At 39.8% G+C, this 25,582-nt stretch overlaps 1 long non-coding RNA gene across 1 annotated transcript; it reads left to right on the top strand.

Moving 5' to 3' along the window:
• Positions 1-10,401: 10,401 nt before the first annotated feature.
• Positions 10,402-24,627, top strand: LOC139076821 (uncharacterized). The gene is made up of 3 exons (XR_011528808.1): positions 10,402-10,540; positions 15,431-15,523; positions 24,500-24,627. It is a non-coding gene; the product is annotated as an uncharacterized lncRNA (long non-coding RNA).
• The last annotated feature ends 955 nt before the right edge of the window (positions 24,628-25,582 follow it).

The following is a 25,582-nucleotide window of genomic DNA, read 5'->3' as shown; positions in this document are numbered from 1 at the left end:
CAAAAGAAGAAGAAAATGGAACGGTTCTTTACTAACAAGAAAGCAGACTCATAAAAGGAGGGGAGACAACATGCGTATTGCTAAGAAGGGGCAAAAGCTGGGGTTCCTGAACCTTTCACCCACAGGGGACTCGTGTTCCCCGGCAGCATTCTCTGGGCCTTTGGCTGTCACGTGGCCATAGCTGACCATTCGGACTCTCTGGACTTTCTGAGACAGAAACACTAGAAGGAGGGCAATTTGCTTCTGGCATTTTCTTTAGACTCCCCCAAATCAAAGCCCGTCTCCTTCAGTTCTAAGGCTGGGGAGGTTAGAGGGTTGAAACGTCCTCCGCTTCCGTACAAATTCCTAGTTCAACCAGGCTGAACCTCTCCAAATTTTTTATAACTTTTAGAGAGAGAGAGGTGAAGCGGGGAGGGACGTGAGAGAGAATTTGACAGAAAGAGATAAGGAAAAGGAGAGGGAAGGAGAGCGGGAGTTAGACAGAAAGAGATAAGGAAAAGGAGAGGGAAGGAGAGCGGGAGTTAGATAATGTCTGTGTGCTGTTTTATAATTTTAAGAGCAAATTAAAAAAGACTAATTTGTGTGCTCCCTTTAGAATTCCATAGAATGCTGAGTTTGAGACAAAATGGATCTAAAGTATGGGAGTGTCGTTGGATGAAGGTCAAAAGTTTCTTTAAATGGGAGGGGGAAGTTTTCTACTGGTGGTTACTAAATTCCTACAGTGTATTTGTAAGGCTTTTTCATTGACTCATAAGATAAGACTAGGAAAATAGAATTTCTAAGTATTGATAAGCAGCAGTTTAGCAATCTTAGAGATAACCATCAAAAAGTTTCCCTGTACGACATTATCGGACTGTGCGTCTTCAAACTGTGCTCCTTGGGGCACGAAGGTAGAGGGGCAGAGGTTGCCCCGGAGCGCTGCTCACAAGAGCCAAGTGTAGCGTCTGTTCCCAAGTCTGCATGAAGTGACGGCCACAGCGGAGTGTTTACACCACAGAAAACAGCAAACCTCCCCGTCAGCTTCGCTCCTCGTTAAACATTTACCAGCACGCCCTGGAACAGATCCGCTTTTCCTTGTTTATTTATAGGAAATGTCTGTGTAAAACAGAGCTTTCGAAAAAGGTTTTATGGCCACCAAGAAGTTTGAAAACCATGTCGCAGTTGGATATTTTCTTCCTTTCCAATTAAAATACGTGGTGATGATTATAATTTGAAGAACAAGGAATCATTTTATTAATTTACATCACTATTTGTTTTGAGACGGCATTAATTTTATTATTTACTAAAACTATAGCAGTTACATTACATACCATTAGCTTTCTAATAAACGTACGTAAAATAACAGTTTAAAGAACTTTAATATGTTTTAAGATCTATCAAAAAAAAGAAAAACCCTTGGTTGTGAGCTTGGAGTTTAGTAAATTTAACCTTTATTGGATTAGTCAGTTAAGCAATTACAGAAATGGATGTGTTCCAGAAAAATGCCACTCCTGTGTGTTTTATGGGCCGGAGAGCACTGTTAATATTTAAGTTCTTGTGGACATTTTTGTTCCTTTTGGCTTATGGTATTAGAATGCTGTATTGGTTCATTTCACATTACTTTGGCTTCTCAATTTTTTTTCTTCGCCAGCTTGCTGTAGCAGCTCCCTAAAGTTGCACTTCGAGACTATTATGGTCAACCACGTTCTCCTGAAGCCCTGGTGATTTCAGCTTGAGGTCACTCCCTTGGGTCTCTGCCCCACCCCCCTGGCTGGGGCTTTCTCAGGCTTTCTTAGGTCAGATTTTAGGTCACTATTTGGGTTATTTCTTATTTTGGTCTCTTATCCCATGAGGCTAGCTGGCTTAAGGGATGGAAGATGCCAAGACTTGAGTTGGGCTGGAGGGGAGGAAGAGAACTCATTTTGCTTTTTTTTTTTTTTTTTGGTGAGGAAGATTGACCCCGAGCTAACATCTGTTACCAGTCTTCCTCTTTTTGCTAGAGAACGATTGCTGCTGAGCTAACATCTGTGCCAATCTTCCTCTATTTTATGTGGTTTAAACCTAAACCATGTGTTTGGCCTATTTACCACAGAGCTCTGCATTGGGATTTTAGGTGTATGGTTTATTGATTTCCCATGTCTCATTGCTTATAAATGTCTTTCCCAGAACCTATGGGAGGGGAGAGGTCGCTGGGCCTATGCAGACGTTGGGTACTTTTGGGTCCCTGGGTTTAATAACATGAACACTATTCCATCAGGGCTGCATGTGTGACTGGCTGGTTTTGAAGCACAGTGACCTGCCCCAGCCTCCCCCTTGGCCAGGCTCTGATGCAGGGCATCTTTTTCCAGTGTATGCGAAGGCACCCTTCAGGCTTGTATTGTGACCTGCTACCAGATCTTGCTTAAGCCCCTAACAGTGATGATCCCTTTAGGTACACAGATTCTAACTCTGTGTCCCAATTTCCTAGGACTGAAAAACAATATAAGAATTATTTTGAGTGCTCGCTTTGGCAGCATGTATACTAAAATTGGACTGATACAGAGAAGAGATTAGGGTGACTAGTGGTTGTGGGAGGGTTGGGGGAATGAGTGAAGGGAATCAAAAGGTACAAACTCCCAGTTATAAAATTAGTCGTGGGGATGTAATCACAGCATGGTGACTGCACTTAATGCTACTATACTGCATATTTGAAAGCTGCTATGAGAGGAAATCCTAAAAGTTCTTCCCATGAGAAAAAAAGTTCTGTGACTATGTATGGTGATGGGTGTTAGCTAGACTTATTGTGGTGATCGTTTCGCAATATACACAAATAGTGAATCATTATGTTGTACACCTGAGACTAATCTAATGTTGTGTGTCAATTATAGCTCAATAAAAAAGAAAGAGTTATTCTGAGAGGGGAAAATAAACCGGTCCTCGTGTTCTGTAAAGAAGGCACCTCCTTGAGCATGAGCTCTTTTGTTGGGAGACTCTTGTGGATCTCATGCATACCCCCTTCTCTCACCCCTTCCTAATCTGCCAGACTTGTCTGGATGTGTGTGAATTTAAGCTGCAGACCCAGTCTGAGTCCAGTGCCAGAGGTCCCTCAGGCTTCTGCCAGGCCTGCCCCACCAGTTTGACAAACATGCCCAGGCATGCTCGAACCCCAGTGATGGACAATAGATTTTCCACTATAGAAATAAAGTCAGGAAGCGGGAAAGAAGCAGAGGTCAAAGAAAGCAGAATGAAAGGACAGCGCGTCACAGTGCTGCTGTCTGCCTCAGGTCCTTTTGATTCACATTTGGATGGTTAATTTGGTACAAAAATTGCCCGACACCCACTGGCCTGCCTTTCTTCTCTCTACATCCTGGACCATACATACTTTGTAGGTCGGGCTTCTTCCTGGCCTAGGTGTCGTGCTCACCCCAAATGCCTGAGAAACATTTTTGACAACTGAAAAAATTAAAAAAAATTTTTTTCTACACAAGGAGTAGTAACCAAATATGAACTTAGATGTGAAACTAAAACAAACAAAAAAGCTTTCCCTTTGCTTTGACCTGAGTCCATTGTTAAAAAAACAAGGCTCTTTCTGCAGCGGGCTATAATCCTTCTGTGAGCAGTTTCACCAAGTCTGCTCAGCGACCACCTTGGGAACCAGATCAATTGTGGTGTGCCCTTTAAAGATGGCAGCACTAATTCCTGCTGCCAGCTTCAGCTCAGCCTCCCCAACGTGGGAAAACAACTCCCGAATGTTAGAATTGATCACATTGATTTTTCTTCAGTTCTGGTCTTTGCAAGAAACAGTGAACGTACAGCCAAACTCACCATCTCTGTGTCTTATATTTCTGGGACTGTTAAAGAGATAGCAAAGCAGATAATAGAAATTCAGTTTTTGTGGTGTTTCTCTAAAAGTAGCCAGATGAGCCAATGCGTGCAATTAATATAAATAGCATCATTTCAAATCTTGTTGAAGGTTATAATGAGGACTATTGTCTCATAATCTCTTAACAATAGAGATGTTAGGGAAGGGAAAAAGCCCCTCCCCAGCAACAAAATAAAGTCAGGTGGGCTCGATCTCTCATCACCCACATTGATCAACATCCTGTTTACTTCTGCAGTTTTATAAAAAATGGTGGGAGGGCAGTGCAGTGCTATCACCAGCCTCCACATTTACAAGAGGAGTGTTTGAGGGTTAAGAGCAGCGTGGCAGTACCCTGTCACCCCTTATGTAGTGAAGCAGTCCACAGTTCTTGGCTGAGCCTCATGCAGTCTTCATTCCTCTTACCTTGCAGCTCTAGGTACAGCCGTGTGATGAAATTCTGGCCAGTGGGATCTAAGTGGAGGGGAGACCGCTTCTAGGAGCTTCCTGCTCCCTGCCGCTTGGAATCCTAGAACATAAACACATGGCCATGCACCCCTGAACAGCAACACAGAGGAGTATGGGTCCCTAAAACCGTGGATCACTGTCAGTGCTCGCCCTCTCACCCAGACTTTTATGAGAGAAGAAATTTAATCTGCGGCTTAACACAATAAAAGTTTATTTTTGTCTTTCTTATCCATTTATTTATTATTTATTTATTGAGGTCACATAGATTTGTAACACTATAAATTTCAGGTGTACATCATTATATTGCAACTTCTGTGTAGACTGCATCACGTTCACCAACAAAAGTCTAGTTTGCGTCTGTCACCATACACATGTACCCCTTTACCCCTTTCACCCTTGCCCCACCCACCTCCCATCTGATAACCAACAATTTGTTCTCTGTATCTACGTGTTTGTTTATCTTCCACATACAAGTGAAGTCATATGGTAATTCTCTTTCTCCATCTGACTTATTTTGCTTAGCATAATACCCATCCATCCATTCAAGGTCCATCCAGGTTGTGGCAAATGGCACAATTTCATCTTTTTTCATGGCTGAGTGGTATTCTGTTGTAAAGAAGTACACCACATCTTCTTTATCCATTCATCCATTGATGGGCACTTATGTTGCTTCCAAGACTTGGCTAATGTGAATAATGCTGCAGTGAACATAGGGGTGCATATATCTTTTTGAGTTAGTGTTTATGTGTTCCTTGGATAAATACCCAGAAGTGGAATAGCTGGATCATATGGTATTTCTATTTTTATTATTATTATTTTTTTGCTGAGGAAGATTCACCCTGAGCTAACATCTGTTGCCAATCTTCCTCTTTTTGCTAAGGAAGATTCACCCTAAGGTAACATCTGTGTCAATCTTCCTCTTTTTGCTGAGGAAGATTCACCCTGAGCTAACATCTGTGCCAATCTTCCTCTATATTGTATGTGGGTTGCCACCACAACACGGTCACTGATGAGTGGTGTAGGTCCATACCCAGGAACTGAACTGGAGCCGCCAAAGTAGAGCTTAACCGAACTTAACCACTAAGCCATGGGGCCAGCCCCTCTATTTTTAATTTCTTTGAGAAATCTCTATATTGGTTTCCATAGTGGCTGCACCAATTTACATTCCCACCGGTGGCATATGAGGGTTCCTTTTTCTCTGCATCCTCTCCAGCACTTGTTATTTCTCATCTTTTTAATAATAGCCACTTTAATAATAGCCATTCTGATGGGTGTGAGGAGATATCTCATTGTAGTTTTGATTTGCATTTCTCTAATAATTAATGATGTTGAACATCTTTTCATGTGCCTTTTGGCCACCTGTATATCTTCTTTGGAAAAATGTCTGTTCATATCCTGTGCCCAGTTTTTGATCAGGTTGTTCTTTTTTGATTGTTGAATTGTATGAGTTCTTCATATATTTTGGATGTTAACCTCGGTTGGATATATGATTTGCAAATATTTTCTCTCAGTTGGTGGGTTGTCTTTTTTTTTTTTTCGGATGGTTTCCTTTGCCTTGCGGAAGGTTTTCAGTTTGATGTAGTCCCATTTGTTTACTTTTTCTTTCATTTCCCTTGCCCAAGGAGACATGGTATTCAAAAAGATACCGCTAAGACCTATGTCAAAGAGCATGTTGCCTCTTTTCTTCCAGGAGTTTATGGTTTTATGGATTCAAGTCTTTAATCCACCTTGAGTTAATTTTTGTGTATGGTGTAAGATAATGGTCTACTTTCATTCTTTTCCATGTGGCTGTCCAATTTTCCCAGCACCATTTATTGAAGAGACTTTCCTTTCTCCATTGTATGTTCTTTGCATCTTTGTTGAAAATTAGTTGTCCAAAAGGTTTATTTCTTGATCACACCACTTGTCCAATACTGGTCAGCAGGGGACTCTGCTCATCATGGGTACTCAGAGACCCAAGCTGACAGCGTTCCATCTCAACCAACACTTCCACTGTTGCAGAGACGGGCAAAGGGAATGTAGTGAATCGTATCCTCTTAAAGCTTCCACCTGAAAATGACACACATGTCACTTTGTTGCTAACACAAGTCACATCACCATCCCTAATCTCAAAGAGGATAGGGAAGTACAGACCTACTGTGTGCCCCAAAGGGAGGAAAACCCAGAATATGTGAACTGTCCTAATAACTACTACGATTTCTATCTTGTTTAAGCCAATATTATTTTAGGTTTTCAGCCACTTGCAGCTTCGAATGATCACGTCAATGCTGTGATCAGTGGGTTTAACCCAGTCCTATAGGGGAGGTCCTTGCTGAGTGTCTCCCTCATTCTCTGCAGGATTTGCAGGGGTCATTTTCTCCCAGGGGTTTTTCTGGAAGGAAGAAGCCACATCCTCTTTTTTTGGAGGAAGACTGGCCCTGAGCTATCATCCATGCCCATCTTCCTCTATTTTCTATGTAGGACACCTGCCACAGCATGGCTTGCCAAGTGATGCGTAGGTCCACACCTGGGATCTGAACTGGTGAACCCTGGGCCACCAAAGCGGAACGTGTGAACTTAACCGCTGCACCATCGGGCCAGCCCCGCCACATCTTTTTTAAGATTCCCAGTCCCTCCTCATCCCACCCCATCTCATTTACAGTGATCCCCGAATCCTTATGATCTAGGACACCGGAGACAAACCTTTAAGCATTCCCATTCCCATTGCCATGTCTAGCTCCTTCTAAGTCTAGAAAACGTTTCCTAGTCTTTTGAAAACACAACTCCATTCTGCTTTGTTCCTTCATTCAAACCTCAGTCCTAGAGCTCTGTCATCTTTCCCAGTGACTCTAAATATGTCCTTACTTTCCCTTATTTGGTAAACATCTTCACTTGCCCCTACTATGCCTACCAAATACATAGACAAATGGGTTGCTTATAACTACTGTCTTTATTCTCTCCCCGTTCACCTTTTCTGAACCCCCCATGATGAGGCTTCTGTTTGCACTACTCCGTTCAAACTGCTCTAAAAAGCCAGGGATGGCTTTTTTCAAGAGGTGTTTGTCTGAAACTCTGGAATTCCCTGTAAACATGCTTTCATATATTTCATATAGTGGCATGTAAAACACAGTGGCACCTCATTAGCATCTGAGTCGTCAGGAGTGTGTTCTGATCTGCTGTGGGTAATATCACGTCTGCTTGCCTCCGCCCCCAGACACGGAAGCCATCTGTGGCAGAAGGCTCACCTAAGATATTTATTTCTTTAAACAAGCCCTATTCTGCAAGACGTGCTTCAGATTTGTAGTGCAGAGTGTTTATTTACTGTGCGTAGGTGTCACCTAGAAGCAGACGCAGTTCATTAAAAAACAAACAAACAAAAACCGCATAAAAAATCAGATTAGTCTCAGGGGTAAAATTTTTACAGACTATCAACAGAAAGTCTTTTTGGCTACTGGAGAGCTAGCCCATCCACACAACAGACCACACTTGCTCTGTCAAGTGTCCTCCTCAAGCAGGAAAGCAGGACTGGATCAGACATGAATATGAAGGACAAAAGCAGCTCTGGAGACAACAAGCAATAGTCTGTGTTACAGGTTTAACACACTCATTTAGTTTCATTGGAAAAAATAATGAAACTGGTGAAAAGTATTTATGGAACCGGAGGAGAGCATATTTTGCTGGTTTTACTTTATGTTTGAAGTTTTGCGTATAGCTCTGCCCATAAATACTGAAATGCCTAGTATAAAGAACGCAGCCTGGGGCATACCCCATAAAACTTACAGTGCAATTAAATGAGCAATTTCCACTGGAAATAAAACGGGCATGTTGAGTGGAATATGAATTAAATTGTGCATACGACTCAGTCCTGCACTAGGCTTTGGAGAGGGACCTGCTGGTTTCAGTAGCAACCGATGCAGTCCATCTATAGGTCAAGGCCAGTAAGTAACAAAAGATAACTGGTTAGCGTGAAGATCAGGGCATTCCACATTGTGGTTAATGTAGTTCCCCTGTCATTATGTCTCCTGGAAAAGCCTGGCAAAATCATAACTGATAGGAAAAGGATTAAATCTGACCCCTACTACACTGCAGACACTGAGCTCCTGTGTTGTGTTTGCTATGAAGAATTTTTTTTTTTTAAAGGTGAAGATTGGCCCTGAGCTAACATCAGTGCCAATCTTCCTTTGTGTTGTATATGGGTCCCACCACAGCATGGCTTAACAGGTGTGTATGTCCATGCCTGGATCCAAACTGCCAACCCCAGGCTACGGAAACAGAGCACAAGAACTTAACCACTATGCCACCAGGCCAGCCTCATGCTATGCAGAATTTTTGACATGTCTGTCAAACTTCCTTTTCACTTTCTAAATGTTCCCTCCTACATCAAAGTCACCTAGGTGTCATTCAGTAAGCTTTCATAAAGATTTCAACTGGAAAACTGAAAAGCTATCAAAACAAACATCAGTTGGTATTACAGACCACGTTCTGTCCTGGGACCTTATTTGGAGACTAAAGGACAATAGTTCACTGATATCTTAAGGGAAAGCTCAGCCCAGGAAAGGATTTAGAACAGCAGTCCTGTGAGGGACCACATATGAATGTCTTGCTCAGAGGGACTGGTTTGTAAGTACAGAAAACATGTTTATCTCATTTGTAGTGGAGGGTAAAGCCGGTCTGCTCAGGATAAAGCTAGCATCAAGATAAAGATAGCATTCTTTTCTTTGAGGAATTAGGGTTAGAGTGAGCAAGGAAAACTCCCCGTTTTTCTGGCCAGGAGAAAATCTCGGAGAAACCAGTTCCTTCCCTCCTGCTCTTCTGCCCAGCGCCCCACCTCCACTGTCGGGAGGAAATAAAGGGGCGGGGTGGGTAATAGGCCACGTGATCCGAATGAGTATTACCAGCCATTTAAAACGTTTACAAGTCAAACTAGCATTTCTTTTTAAAATTATGGTATTTCACTGTAGTTTTTGTCTGAATTCACCTTCTCTTGCCAAAATAATCGGTGTCTCTCATTTTTCTAATTAAAAACTTACTACTTATATATAAAATTTTCCCAACTGAAAAATAATATTTTCCATGGCAGCACATACTTTGTATTTTTCACAGACGATTTTGTTCTATCCAGACCTATATCTCAGCATATTTTACTTGAATAAAGATAATTTATGTCTAGAGCCAAACACACTGTTTTCTGCTCCTTTGTGCAGGGGCTGTCTTTCCCTAAAATGAGCAATTATGTGCACGTAGATGGCTGGCCGGCTCCTCCCCACAGACCTGCAGCCATGGAAGTGTCTAGAAGGGCAGTAGTTCGCTTGTACAATAAGAGGCAAGGGCGGGATGAGAGAAGGCTGGTCTCTTGGAGCATATGTGCCAAGAGCGGAAAGCTGACGCTAGTTCCAAGGAAGGAGGGTGTAAGAGTGAATTAGGAGCCAAAGCTAAGTCGCTTTCCCTGTGTGACCCTGATGCGTCGGACATTTCTGTCTTAGACTAAAGGCATAATAAAAAAAGGCACTTTATTTAGGTTAACAGAGCATTATATAACCGGAAAATTTTACAGATTTTAATGTATAGTGAATAGTTTGTGGAGGAAAAAAGACTTCTCGGTTTATTATTTGGATAAGAACCCGCTCCCCCCTCCCCCCCAATTCTTTAAAGATGCATTTCTTTTCCTTTTTTTTTTTTTAAGACAAAAGCTTAGAGGCATAAAATGGAGTTATTTTAATCGAAATGGCATCCTCTGTGTTGTTGCTTTACTACACGTTCACAAAGTCATTTCATGTTTTCCTCGGGTAACTACGGTCCGTCTGAAAACAGCTTTGTTAATTAGCAGGCTATGACGCAATATATCACCGCATCTTTAGGGCTCTGGCGCCAGCTAGTGGTAGGAGAGGGGAGCCGCCTTGTCGCTCTCAAATCGGAGGAGTCTGTCATCTTGTTGCTTCCTCATAGCCCTCGTCCTTCCCCATTTTTCCCCCATCAATATAATGGGGGATCATTGCACTGTGGCCAGAGGAGCAGACGAGCCTAGAGATGAAAGTAGAGAAAGATGGTGGGCAGGGGCGGAGAGAGGAAAGGCCAGACAAATGCAATCGTTCTTCCAAAGGATTGGAGAAGAGATTGATTTGAAGTATTCCTGCCATGTTGATGGAGCAGCTCAGTCTTTTGCCACTGAAGGCTTAGCCTTTTGTTTTTCACTTGTAGACAGATTTGAATATATACTTAGGACATGTAATAACTATGGAACTTCACCACAAACACAGCACTGAGGACAGACATGTTGTAAGTCTGAATTTGTGTTCATTTTTAAGTAGCAAATATTTCTACAGGCTCTGCTATCTTCTCACTGGTGCAACTCGAAGATGAATAACTCTCAAATGGTTAATAAAGCAGACACCTCTTAAGATGATATTTGTAGCTGGTATACTATGAAGAAAAAAATCCAGGTGAAAGACACTTTATTTGGGATGTATGAAGTAAATTTAATCTATCCTTAAATTGAAATAGGTTATGATGATTTGCAGGAAAACTGAAAACATACAGTATTTATTTTAAGAACAAAGAATCTTTGGCAGGCCATTTTTCTCATTTAATTAAGCCATAACTGATCTTACTAGGGTTATGGAGGGACTTCAAATGCTAATAAATAAAACCTGAAGCTGAGACATTTCTTTCATTAAATAGTGGGAGCTGTTTATAACTCTATTACTTATTGCTAAAATCAATTATTAGTACTAATGTTCGATGTGGGATTTATTATGAAAACAAGCTGAAGCTTGTAAAGAAGAACTTTTCTTTTTAAATGTCATTTGTATGTCTCTATCTATAGCAGTTATAGAGAATAAGGATAATCTGAACTGAAATTTCGTGTAATAATATTTCTGGAAGGCAGATCTATTTTAAGAGGTGGTCTGAGGCAGGAAGAATTGTCACAGTCTTACCTGGCAGTCTAATTTATGTTACTCTGCTGTTGGGGAAATACATTTAAAATCTTCTCTCTGTGGGACTTAGATGGTAAAATAGCTCGTCATGATGTTGCTGTGTGAGATTTACATAAAACACTATTTTAAGCTTATTTTACACTTTTGCTGAAAGTTGAATATTTCATATTAAAAATTCACCTAACCTTGTTACCAACTGACTTGAAGTACAGACATTTTCTCTTTGGTTTTGAGCATCTTGTAACTTTCGGTATATAATAAGGCCCTGGCTAAAAATCTTAAAATCTTTGGTTTATCTGATCTCTTCTGTGTTTCTTTTCTCTCTCTTTTGAGGTGGAAGCTGTGTTTATATAATTGCAGAAGAGTTTCAAATCAGTACCTGAAAAGGAGTACTATTATTATTTTTTGGAAAAAGAAAATTAATTTCAACAAGACTTTTTCAATGACAGTAGATTAATTGAAACTAAAGTGAGTGATAGATGAAATATTGAGAATTACAGCAGGATAAAATGATCTATACTCTTTTAAAGCAGATTTGTAGTATGTAAGTACTTATTTTAAATGCTCAGTTTGTGATTAGGTCTATCTTTAAAACTGTTTAATGGTTGCTTTAAAATATTTTGATGCCTACTATAATCCTTATGTAGTTTCCCATATGCTGCCAAGTAAATACTTTGAAATGCCATTCCATCATGATTTGAAATTTACTCATACAGATTTTAAGATTTATCATTTGAGTTTAATTTCTTATTACTTTTTGATACTATGAAATTAGAAAACTTTATATTGCAAATGAATGTATTTGAAGGAAGGAACACATACTTAAGAGTGTGTATACATATGTGTATATATATGCATACATATATGTGTATATTTTTCTTCTTTGGAGATTTCTCTGGTGACTTTTGAAATAGTGATATCAGCAAATAACAGGTTCACTCAATTTGGATCCTCCTTTCATTTGAAATAGTCTATAAAATTTTTATAAAAGAAATAAACATAGGATATCATTTTGACTCATGGGTGTCTCTGAATGTGACAACATAAAAACAAATTCACAAATAAATACACTCACCTATCATTCTGATGCTCACATTTGAAAAGACAAGGCACACTAAAATGCATATATACCGATAATTAAACATTGGTTTGGCCTCTAGATTCCACGGTTGTTAAATAGCACAGCCCTCCCTCACAGAGCGATACCGAGGCCCTCTACAGACCTTCTCATTAGGAGACATTGGCACAGGATGCGGGGGGACGCATCTGCCAGCAAAGTACTACAGATGGTTCCCCTCATTAGCCTACAGAACTCTAAGCAGCCATCACGGAGGAGGCCTGGGAGCTCGCTTGGACAAGATGTTAAGCTAGCCTCCTGTTCAATGTCATTACCGTTTCTCCAGAATAATCTCCTTAGTGTGCGCTGTTGGGCCTGGGCTGGTCTACAAGGCGCACTTGGAGAGATTAGAGATGGCGGCACCGTATCCAATTTGCCAAAGGGGGTTATATGATTTTCAGGTTTGACGAAGTTCCACAGCCAGACTTGGAAAACTTCTTAATCCAAATGCAGTGGCAGGACTGCTTTGATCTCCAGAAACTCATCAGGGTAGCTTTTGGAATTCCAGGCAACGCTCACCTTTATGTATACGCTTACTTATCACACCAAATGCATTGACAATCTCATTTCTCCTCTTCCGCTCGAGCCACTGATTTATTGACATAATAGCATTTTAATTTTGTTTTGTTTACCCTTTGTTTATGAATCAGCCTTAAAATCGGGGCACCACGCCTTGGCAACTGGAAATGGTAGTGAAGTTTAGTAGTAGAACCGGCAGGGGGAGCCCATACTGTGTTATGCTCTGCACTTTCTCCCGCTGGATTATTATTATAATAATTGTTACAGTTGTTTTACATTTATAACAAAGATATTTACAATCTATGTACATTTAGACATAGATAGTTAGAATACAATCACGATGTGCCATACCATTACAATTTTAAGTCACAGAGGGTCAATTTTTATTCTTTATATGAAATCATTAGGATCTCACTAAGAATAATTGATAAGCAAGAATTTGGCAATAAGAGTTTTGTTTTCTTTTAATCCAGGGAAAGACCTGTTTTGGATTTTGTTATTTCTCAAAATATGAAATCAGCTAAAATCCCTACGTTATCTCTGTGGCTGTTCTCTGGAATTTATAGTTTTGTTCCCGGAAATAAAGCATAGAAGTTAAAATATCCCATTAGACGTATTTTTGAGATTGTGGTCGTGAGGGGCGGTCCCACCACAATCAGTGGGTGTTCCACTATGGCCCAGACTTAATTTTCAACTTTGGAGTTAATAAAATGCAAAAGCCCAGTGGCCTTTAATATTATTTTCTTATGTTGATGAGGCGCTTGGGTCAGTAGGTTTTCACTACCGTAAGAATTCAGAATACATGAATTGCTCTTTGATCTCTAAACAAGCCATTGTAATGTCTCTGGGCATCCATTTTATATGTTGCAGCCCATCCTGGATTATTCTGCTCTGTTGGAGGGAAAGGAAGCTCTAGAGTGATACTCAGGTACTTGCAGTGGTCATTTTGTCCGTCCTGTCAGAGAAATCACCTCACAGTGTGAGGTTTCATAATTATTTAAGAAAGGTTCTGTAAATTTAAACACTGTCTATTGAATTTTTTTTTTTTAAGATTGGCACCTGAGCTGACAACTGTTGCCAATCTTCTTTTTTTCCGCTTTTTCTCCCCAAAGCCCCCAGTACATAGTCGTATATTCTAGTTGTGAGTCCTTCTAGTTGTGGCATCTGGGACGCCGCCTCAGCATGGCTTGATGAGCGGTGCCATGTCCCCGCCCAGGATCCAAACTGGCAAAACCCTGGGCCGCCAAAGTGGAGGGCACGAACTTGACCACTCCGCCACTGGGCCGGCCCCTATTGAATAATTTTTGAGTTTCATAAGCAATAGCTTAAAGCGAAACATCAACTTTACATTGCCAAGGACATGGAATATTGGTACAACACATATAATTTTTTTTTTATAAAATTAAGAATTAATTTTTTCTTTCTTTCTTGCTAAAACAGTGTAAGACTTAAAATTCTTTGATGGATCAACAATTCTGTGGATCCACCTTTCTGGTTCCCTCCCTGTGGGAATAAAAAATGCAAACTCAAGAGTGATCAGAAAACTTTAGAAAGGAGTAGCATTCGAGGAGAGCCTTGGAGGTGGGAAAGAACTGTATGGGCACGGTGGTGGCGCAGGAGTCTGTAGTTGTGGTCAGAGAGGGAGAGGCAGGAAGAAGATCACAAACCAAGGGGCAGGGTTGGAAAGGGGCCTCAGTTACACCAGGACGTAGGAACCTTGGGGACCTAAGGGGAGTGGGGGGCTATCTGTGAAGTTTTGATGTACAGTTAATCCATCAAGGCTTTATTGTAGAGACGGTGGGAGCCAGGGAGGGTTTTAGAGGGAGACATAATAGGAATAATATACCAGGGAGAATAATTTGGTAACAGGGTACAGGATCCTTGAAGATTTAATCAAATTGATTTAACATCAGCATTAGAAAGCAAAATAAAGAAGTTGTAATTTAAAAGTCACTCTTCACATAATTTTAGAATGTGATTTAAAGTGTTTTTATATCATCTTCCTTGATTAATATAGTGAATGCAAAAATCCGGGAGAACAAGTCCAAGTAGGGCTGTGTATGGGTATTTTCTTTCCATGAATATTAAGAATAACATCTTGCATTTAGGGAGCATATTTTATTACTCCAAATGCTGACATATTATTTTGTTTTGTTCTTCCATCAACCTGGTAAGGCTAAGGGATGCTTATAAAAATAACACACATGTCCCCATGATCTCTTTTTCTTCCTTCCTTCCTTTTTGTTTTTGTTTTTGTTTTTTTTTTTTGGTGAGGAAGATTGGCCCTGAGCTAACATCTGTGCTAATCTTCCTTTATTTTTTCTATGTGGGATGCCACCATAGCATGGCTTAATGAGCAGCATGTAACTCTGCCCCTGGATCTGAACCTGTGAACCCTGGGCCTCCAAAGCAGAGCATGTGAACTTAACGACTGTGCCACCAGGCTGGCCCCTCCATGATCTCTTTTGGATTGCATATGTAAATGTAGATTTATAGATTAGGCTGAAATTTATGGCTGTTTCAGTTTTCCTGTGAACAGTTGAGAATATCATTCTGTGGCTGCTTGTTTTAAAAAAGCTTTGAATTTCATTGCAGGTGTCTTACACGGTGGTGCCATAGTTGATTCAATTATACACTCATAGGAAACACTTTTGGAGGGAAATAAATTGGAGTGTCTTCCAGTTGTATGTAAGTGTTGTTGAATAATATCTTTCTTTTTCTAAAAAAATTTATAGACATACTATATTCATACTGATATTAATACTGTATTTTACTTGATTCAGAAAGAAAGAGAAAAAGTACAATCTGATGAAAAAAGCAAAAGGGTGTCCTAATTACAGAGAAGAGATTTAAAAAATTTTAGTAGAGTATAATATTTTTAAAAATTTGGAAAATACAGTTTATGTCAATAAATTAAAACGCTGTACATTATACTTTTAAAAGTACCAGAATATATTGTGGGGAAAAAGCCCAGTAAGATAATCATTTTCTTCTAAACCACTTGGCAAAAAGTAGAAACTTAGACTAGTTAGCTGCTCAGTGTTGAAACTCTTTTAATGGAAGACATGTGTTATCTGTTGAACCAATAATACCGTGATTCAAGCAACACATCCTTTCTGGCTTATGTGGCCATAATTGTCATCTTTGACTTCCATGTCAATGTAGTGCCTTTATAGAAATATATGGGGCTCTTTAGACCCTGTGTTTGGCATTATCACAATTTTTGCTTGGCTCAGACAGGGCAGGTTGATTATCATTAAAGTGTTATTTATTTCTATTTTATTAAGCCCCTTTTACATTCATGTTACAGGTTAATTTATACTTTTATTTCATGCACTACTTGGCTTTACTGATTAATATGCCCCATGGCATTCAATAAAGTCAGGCAGTGGAGGAAATAAGAGTGGTATTAATTTCTAACATTGCTATAAATTTGCCTTAATAAAACTAGCTCAATAACATTACGGAAGGAATACAATGGATGCTTCCAAATTGCTAAAGATGCAACTAAACAATGTTCCTTCCTGAATTTAACATAGCACTACTGCCTTTTCTTTCAAGTGCTGAAATGAAACCTGCCTTATATTTTTTCCCTCTTTAAACGGTAATCTAATAGTTGGCATATTACTACAATACACAGCTCTCCACTTGACTATTCCAAGGCCTTGTTCAGACGTTAGGTTAGAAACTGTGCCCTCGGGGAGGAAAAATTTTATTCTTGTAAGATTTTTTCGTAAAGATAAAATGTTTCCAGCATCAGTTATTTGTCCTTTTAAAGTGTATTAATACTCAATCCCAATAATAAATATTATTATTGTGAAATCTGATAGTATGGAGGGGCTGTGAAAATCTATGTGCTGGAATTATTTTTTGTCGGTTAACCTACCACTCCCATCCCAACTGCTCAATTAAATAAGGTTAGAATTAGGATTTATAGGAACTTATAAAGACAAGGACATACTACCACCCACTGATTTTTGGGTCACAAAATTTTGATGATAAAGAATGTACTCTATTATTAAGTAAGCGATTCGTGTATTAGAAGAGAACACTTATTCTCTCCTCTTCATTTATTAGACTGTAGCCAGGGTGGGCAAAAAATTGTTACAAATCAGAAATTTGCCCTCATCTCCATGATTCTGAAAGAATAAGTACATTTTATTTACCTTGAAGTTCCCCCTTTCTTAGCCTTTCAATAATTTCTTTATGTTCTAGCGTTTATGGATTGGAAAAAGGATTGATTTAAAAAAAGTACAGAACAACATTTAAAAATCCTCCTTTGCATAAAAATGTCTAGAAATGTGTTCATTCAACATATGGCTATTTCTTGATCAGCCTCTGTGCCAGACACTGATCACGTCTCGGGGATAGAACTCTGAGATACCTATGGCCCCTGTCTCCTTAGAATATATAGACTTGCTCTTTTATTTCCTTTAATAGAGTGGTAAAATTCCATTAGTAAGGAAGGTATTTTGGCATAGAAAAACAAATTCTTTTTTTAGGTCTGTTTGTTTTTTGAATGGATGAGGAGCTTTTGGATTCTTTAAATTCCCCTCAAATAATACCAGACGAAGGAACAGGCATCTTTGCCCATGAAACAGTGGAAGAGGCGGGGTCAGCTCGGTGGCGCAGCGGTTAAGTTCCCACGTTCTGCTTCGGCAGCCCAGGGTTTGCCGGTTTGGATCCTGGTGCGGACATGGCACCACTTGGCAAAAGCCATGCTGTGGTAGGCGTGCCACATATAAAGTAGAGGGAGACGGGCACGGATGTTAGCTCAGGGCCAGTCTTCCTCAGCAAAAGAGGAGAATTGGCAGCAGTTAGCTCACGGCTAATCTTCCTCAAAAAACAAAACAAAACAAAACAAACAGTGAAAGAGGGGCTCATCCTTATGACTATGCTGTACTCCGGAGCATATTTCTCAGCTTTAAGTAAATCAACCTAACGGAGTGATTTCCCCCCAACCAACTCAAAAGAATCCAATTATTAGATAGGTGGATTTGATATTACCCTCTTTTCTTTTGCTTGGCTTTTGGTTAAAATCACATTTTTAGGTAATTCACATAAAAAAGATGTGCCTTTCATGTTGATGTATTTATGCAATCTCCAGCTTTATGGAAAAATAAAGATTCCTCCTTTGCTATTTCTATTACCAAGCCAAAACTGATCCTCTTTGCTCATAAAAATGAGACTTCAAGCATTTTTAAATCACTCCTCAAACCACTTTTTAGTAAAAGGTTCTTTTCAACGGAATAATCTACATCCTGGACCCTGAGGCTGCTGATTCAAAAGCAAAGCAACGATTTTGGAGACTCGGAAGTGTCCCGTTTTAGAAAGTCAGTTTTAGCGAGTAAAGAACCATTTGTTTCCAGAGAGCAACTTATATCCCGAACCTGGAAAATAAGGAGCTTCCATTGGGTTCACAGTCTTCAAGTAGCCATTCACTCACAAACGTGATGACTCAGTGAACTGACTCAGTCCATGGAGAAAGTCTCCATACTAGCATCTGTTGGTTCCAGGAAATCTGTTTGTTGGCTACGTTGAAAAAAAGAGTTTGGCATATTTGACCCAAAGTCATTCATTTTGATGAGTTTTGATGGAGTTTTTGAAGGGGACAGATACAATCTAGTTTATTGTATTTCAGGATTGATTTGACACCGCTTTTATTGACCAGTAGCTGGTCAACATACGAAAGAACTTAAAACATACACACACCCCTCAGCTGTTAGGCTAAACTAAAACTAAAGTTTTGCATTATAATCAAATGGAGAAATTTCCTCTAGGTTAGAGTGGGAAATAGGGCCTGTCGGTGAAGTGAGTTAGGCAGTGAATTGAAATAGAGTAGAGGTTGTATGTTTTCAGCTAATAGCTAATTAAAATACACTGTTTGTAGCACCTCATGTGTACAACTACATTGCGTGGCATCTTCCCACCCCCACCATACTATCTAATCCAAAGTCATTGCACATAAAATACAAATTAAACCATGCCCAAAATGCTTCCGTCTTAAATTCCTGTTCTATAAGTAAGTCTAAAAACTCCAGGAGTCTGTAAAAATGTATTTTAATAAGTCATTCTTTGCAGAGCTTTCTGGGGTGTGATGCTTAACACAACGCATCACTTGCAAAAATATGGTTTTGGAAATGTTGGTGTAAAAAATATATGTATAAAGCCAATAGAACTTATTTGATTGATGAGAACTAGGGAATATTGACACAACTTTAAATTTCAGATGGTCTCAACTTAAACCTTTAGCTAAATCAAATGATGAGAACTTAGCAAACTATATGCAAATATGAGATGAAGGGTGCCAAGATTCTTTTCTCTCCTGTATTTATTCTTCAAGTAACTACATTAAAGAATTACTACCCTTTGAGGATAAGGATATTATTTTCTTTTTGAAGGGAAATACTGTACTCTTTAGTATGACTTTACTGTCTTTTGTGCCATTATTAATACATTTCCTGTTTAAGGAAATGACTTTTTTTTTTTTAACATGATAGCTTAAACTTCAAAATAAGCGCTATTGACTTTTAAAATGTCTTATCTTACTAATGTCATTTTGGGCATGAAGAATAAAGTATGGAAAATGCTTGTCATAATAATCCTATTGTCATGAGATTCTCCTTTTTGAGTAAAGTAGCTTACTTTGGGTGTTTCTTTTTTGGGGGGCAATGGGAGAGGGAAAGTAAATTTTGTAGATAAAACAAACAGACTCTTTGCTTTCAGATTAGTGATTTTTAAAATACAAGTATATAATATGCCTTTAGTATAAATAAAGATCAGGAATCCCAAAGCTCTTGTCCTCATATTTACAAAGGCCATTCAAGTGTCCTTAGATGGTTCTATTGAATCAATTATTTTCTTTCGTTTCTAGTTTTCTGTTTTTATTGCAGTCTTCAAAACCATCATTTAAATTTTCTTTTCTTCCTCTTCTTCTTCTCCCCAAAGCCCCGAAGTACATAGTTGTATATTCTACTTGTGGGTCCGTCTGGTGGTGCTATGTGGGACGCCGCCTCAGCATGGCCTGATGAGCAGTGCCGTGTCCGAGCCCAGCATCCGAACTGTCAAAACCCTGGGCCATCGAAGCGGAGCACGTGAATTCAACCACTCGGCCACAGGGCCGGCCCCAGCATCATTTTAAATTTAACAAGATTTGAATTGCAATATTGAGCACAGAAGCTAGGAATAGCAAAGGTTAAGTTTTGTGGTATTGGATTTTTCATGTTATGTACTTAAAGTGTGTTTCACCAGTGAATAACATATATGATTAATGTGTGTTTAATAAAAGATGTAGATTTCCACTGTGAAAATCTAGCATTTACTGAGTGGAATCTACTTATATTTTCATTCTAGTTTTTTTTTAGTTATAAAATAAGCAAGGTAGCTATACTGTTAAAAATATATAATACAACTGTATGTTTCAGGTATTTTTCCCTTTGAGATCTCTCTCTCTCTCTCGTTAAGGCCTTAATCTTAAAATCAAGGTGACTCAGTTTTGAAAAGTGCAGAGCACTGTAATGAATGATTAACAAATTATAGTCTGCAAAGTCGCTGTCTTAATTGTGCATTAATGATAATAGATAATATTTATTGCATACTTACTTGTGTTAGGCAATGTGCTAAGTGATTTGCGTACTTTAGTTCATTTAACTTCACAAGAAAGCCATGCGTTAGATATTTTTACCCTTGTTTTATAGGTGAGAAAAGAAACTTGGGGTTGAGTGTCTTATTCCAGGTCCCATGGCTAGTTAGTGGTAAAGCCAGGATTTAACCCCAGGGCTGTCCAACTGCCCACACAGCGTAGTGAACAAGATCAGAAAAGTTTAATTTACCTGTAAAGTTTTAAATGAGTTAAATATGGTGTGGAAATAATGTAATAATTATGACAAGACCAAGAAATGTTAGAAGACAGAGATTAAGGGACAAAGATAGGATATATAACTCCCTTTTCCTTTAGGAGAAGGAGTGGGTGAGAGAGTTACAATAGAAGAGATGGAATGGTAGTCCTGTAAAACTGTGAAGTAAGCATCGATTTTTAACCTGGGTCATTAATTCACTTAACTAGGTCTTTGTTCTTCACTGGGTTGGGTGGTGATTACAAAGATGTGTAAGAAATAGTGCCTGCCTTTAAGGAGTTTATAGTCTTATGAGGACATAGACTATCACACAAATAGTGCAGTGGTTCAAGAATGATTGGGGGATTTTACTGATTACAAAGCAAGATATGTATCTAGAAAGGGTGGGTGGTGGGTGGGAAGGAGACTTGTCCTGAGTTTTGAAGATGTATAAGTGAGTCAGGCAATATGATGAAAGGCGAGGTGAGAGGATGGGGCCTTCTAGGCAGAGACAGCAGGCAGTATAAAGGCAAGAGGGTCCAAATGAATTTGAGTAGGTTAGCATGGCTAGAGATGAGCCTGAAGACTGACAGACTGACCAGGTCTTCCAGGGCTAAGGATTGTAGAGGTTCATATGCAGGCTCTGGGGAAGAGGCTTAATGTGTAAAAGAGATTTACATATTAGGATGAACACTGTGGCTACAGTGTGGGGAGAGGATTGGGGAGGGGCCACACTGGAGAGGACCAGTTAGGAGGGTGTTGGAGGACAGGAGGGAAATGACAAGGGCCTGACCATGGTCAGCAGTAGGGATTTGGCGGGAAGGGGACAGCTCAGGTTATTGAAGAAACCAAGAGAAGAAAAATTCGAAGGAGGAAGGAACAGTCAACAGTGTGAAATGATGTAGAAAAGGATGTTTGTTGGGTTCAGTAACAAGAAGGTCCCTGGTGACTCTGGCTGGAGCAGTCTCAGGTGGGTGGTTCACGAGGAAGCCAGTGGGGTTGAGGAGTGACCAGGGATGAGTGGAAAGGAGACACAGTGAGTACAGTCTCTGAGTTTTCTCCTTTTCTACTTCCTGTAGTGATTTCCTCCTCTACTTCCAATCTCAGGGAAATAAAAAAACACTTATTAGGCAATTACTGAAAACCAGTGCATCACGTAAGCCTTGTAATGACCCCATGATGCTGGGGGCCTGCTGTGATCTTCATTTTCTAGGTGGAGAGTGGAGGGTTTGAGAGGTTTATACACCAGCCCAAGGTCCCACTTGGCAAGTAGCCGGGCTCCAGGTCCAATCCAGGTCTGATCCCAGAGCTCATAATCCAACCCCTACCCTCTTCTAGAATTTCTAGTCTTCATGCTTGCTCTTTTCTCTTCTCCTCCCAAGTCTGCCTGCAATCTTAGACCTGATAAACTTATTCTCACCAAAACATAAATGACGGATAAAGCTTAATGTGTTTTTTTCTTGACGCATTTTTGGAATGAGCATCGGATGTGCTTATTTTACATTTTTAACATGAAATACCACATACAGACAGCAAAGTGAACACATCATGAGTGTACAATTTGATGAAGCAGTGCCAGACCTCCAGAGATTGCCCGTGTCTCCTTCCCTGTCCCATTCCCCCTCCTCTCAGAGGCAACCACTCGCCCGACTTTGGTGGCAGTATTTCCTTGCATTTCTCTGTGGTTTTCCCATCTGAGTCATGCATCTCTAAACAACAGAGTTTAGTTTTGCCACTTTACGTAGGTGAAATTATGTGTATTCTTCTATGTCTTGCTTCTTTTGCTCAAAATGATATTTTCTGTTGTGTGTGGCATTCATGCATTCATTTTCAATGCTGAATAGTATTTCAGTGTATGAATGTACTATGTTATTTATCCATTTTATTGTTTAGGGACATGTGGGTTATTTCCAGTTTTGAGTGATTATGACAGTGTTATCCCTTTTTTTGATTGTCAACGGCAAGAAGCTCTAAGAATGCAATTTTAGACCTCTTTAAATATTTTAGGGGGTTGGGAGCCCTTTGCAATTCCCTTGAAATGAAATCCCACAGGTGGTTCCTGTGGGATTCCTGATTTGCTTACTCATGAGGCTGCGCCTGAGGACCGCGAGGAGCATTTCTAAATTAAAATGTTGAAAGAGGTCAGGTGAACTGAAAAAACAAAGAAACAGTTATTACCAGATCTCCCATTTCCCCTAGCTCTTCCACTTCATTGTTGCAGTCTTAGCTAAATGCAGTCAGCTCACATATTTTCCTACATCAGTCCTTTGATCAGCAAAGTGATTTCTTTTCCTTCCTCTGCACAAATCTTTTGATTATAGTAAGCTCATTCTTTGAAGACCAAACATGGTAAAAAATATGAACAACTTGAATAATTTTAGCAGCTATCTAAAATGACTGATTTTCCATGGGAGAAAATAACTAATTTTTGTAAAGTGAATCATCGAAACATAATACAACCAGTAATAAGATCGCAGTGTGTCATATATTTAATAACAACAAAGAAGATAGACACAGTGTGGTATTGTGGTTCGGACGGAGTATAGGCTCTGAAGACAGACCGAGATCGGGTTCTAGCTCTGCCCCTCCCTACCTGTGTCAACTGGGTGAATTTCTTAACCTTTCAGACTCAGCTTTCTTGAAGTATACAATCAGGGTAATAGCAGTCCTCAATTTACAGGGCTGTTGTGAGCATCCGGTCAGAGAACGTATAAGTACTTAACATAGAGCCTGCTTTAGTAAAGCTCAATAAATGTTAGTTATTGTTGATGTGGTTAACCCATCAAAAAGGGCAGAATAACCAGAGAATTTATTAACAGACCTTGACGGAAACAGTCATCTACTTATGTCACAGCTATTTATTCAACATTTAATAGGCTCCTCGACTGCGGTACAGGCTGTGGAGCACACAAAAGTACTATTGGTGGAGATAAGGAATTAGGAAATCATGCACAAGTGGCAACATTAAATAAGACATATTTGGAAATGTAAGGTAGGAAGTGATTGTGGATCAGTCTGAGGTACCACTTTGCAGGAGTAGTATTTTGAATTTGATCTTAAACTGAGTAATAGACAGCTTTACCAAGAAAAAAGTTGGAGTCTTTTCATCTAGAAAATACGTGTGTGCAAAGAATAGAGGGGGGAAGGGGTACGACATTTTTTGGGAGATGTTAGGTATGAATGGTGTTGGGGTGAAGAAGGGAGAAATAGTTGGTGGAGTGTTTTATAAACAGCATCTTTAAGACTCCCGTATTTATTAGATGGTAGGAAAAATAAGGATTCAATTCCATTTGGATTGGCTTACTGAATTATAAACTCTTAAGGCAAAATGTAACTGTACAGTGCCCAATCTGGCAGGTTATAGGAAAAGGGTAATATTTTGGCAAAAATATTTTCCTTCACATAGTAAATATATAAATAGTGACGCAGTTTGACATTTCAGACTTAAAATTCGAATTGAAAAACCAGTTGTGAGGGGCTGGCCCCGTGGCCGAGTGCTTAAGTTCGGGGGCTCTGCTGCAGGCGGTCCAGTGTTTCGTTGGTTCGAATCCTGGGCACAGACATGGCACTGCTTATCAAACCACGCTGAGGCAGCATCCCACATGCCACAACTAGAAGGACCCACACTGAAGAATATACAACTATGTACCCAGGGGGCTTTGGGGAGAAAAAGGAAAAATAAAATCTTAAAAAAAAAAAAGAAAAACCAGTTGTGAAATTCCTGTAAGAGTCATGTCATTTGAGGAATACATGTTCTTTTCTTTTGTCTTTAGATAAGCCTCCTTCCCCACTGCTTCCGTTGTAATTCGAAGAAAATTTTATTTTGTAGTGATGTTCCCAGAATCTTGTATAACCCCTGCGGTCTCTCGACGACTCCTCCGGATTAACGGAGTCCACTAGGTGGCGCCCAGATCTACTGCTGCGTCTTGCCCGCGCCGCGCGCGGAGCTGGGAACAGCTGTGGATTTTCCAAGAATGGCTGGAGAGATCCATATGATCCATGTGCAGCAGCTTCCTTCAGGTCTGCTCCAAAATGCTGTAAACTTGGTGCTCCTTCAAACTGTTACTGTAATGGAATCGCCAAATATGGGCAACGATGGTGTGTGGTTTTGAGCACTAGAAAGCCTGCAATTTTGCTCTAGGAGATTTAGCCACAGGCAGGCAGAGCAACAGACGGGCATTTAGCGGCAGCTCACAGCCTATTTAGGGGCAAATAGCATGCTGACGACTTGGAAGCTACATAGAAGCTACTTCTCAATGCCAGAATAATTGATTTAGGCAGTGACAGTGCTGTTTATGGGAAAGGGAAAAAGAAACGAGAAGAAGGTATCAAAAAGGGAGAGATTATTTTCATATTAGCTTTCAGGCAAGGCATAATCCTCTCTTGTTTCTGTCAGTTGAACGCTCCGCTTGATATTAAAAATCGAGGATATATTCTGATGTAGATTTCAGGGAGTAGGAAATGAGGTATTTTGTTTTTCTTTTGGGTAGCACTGGGCAATTTCCCTTATTTCACGTACGAAACGCTGAAGGCTTTGTAAAATTACTTTATACTTTATTAATACTCTTCTTAAAAGGGACAGATCTCTTCTTTCCAATTCAAAGTAGTGGATAATGACTTTGGCAGCATTTCTCTGCCTTTTTCAAGTTTATGGAAGCCCATTTTTCATCATTAGGCTGAAGATGCAGATAAGAAAGGATGAGACTTATTCTGGAGCTTGTCACATCCGTGTTGCTTCTCAGGTGATTAAAAAGAAGCAGCGGATCTTCGAGAAAACATCTGACAAAAGGTAATGGAAACCCAGTAACATGAAAATCCGTGAGAGATTAGGCAAAACCGGCCCGGAAAACCCTCTCTACGAAGTACATGTGTGCATTTCAGCTCAAGAGCAAAAATAAGACTCTGTTCTTCT

Source organism: Equus przewalskii, chromosome 17, assembly GCF_037783145.1.
Source record: "Equus przewalskii isolate Varuska chromosome 17, EquPr2, whole genome shotgun sequence".
In the NCBI taxonomy this organism is placed as follows: Eukaryota; Metazoa; Chordata; class Mammalia; order Perissodactyla; family Equidae; genus Equus; species Equus przewalskii.
Note: the sequence above shows the minus strand (reverse complement) of the source record. Positions and strands in the feature narration are given on the sequence as shown.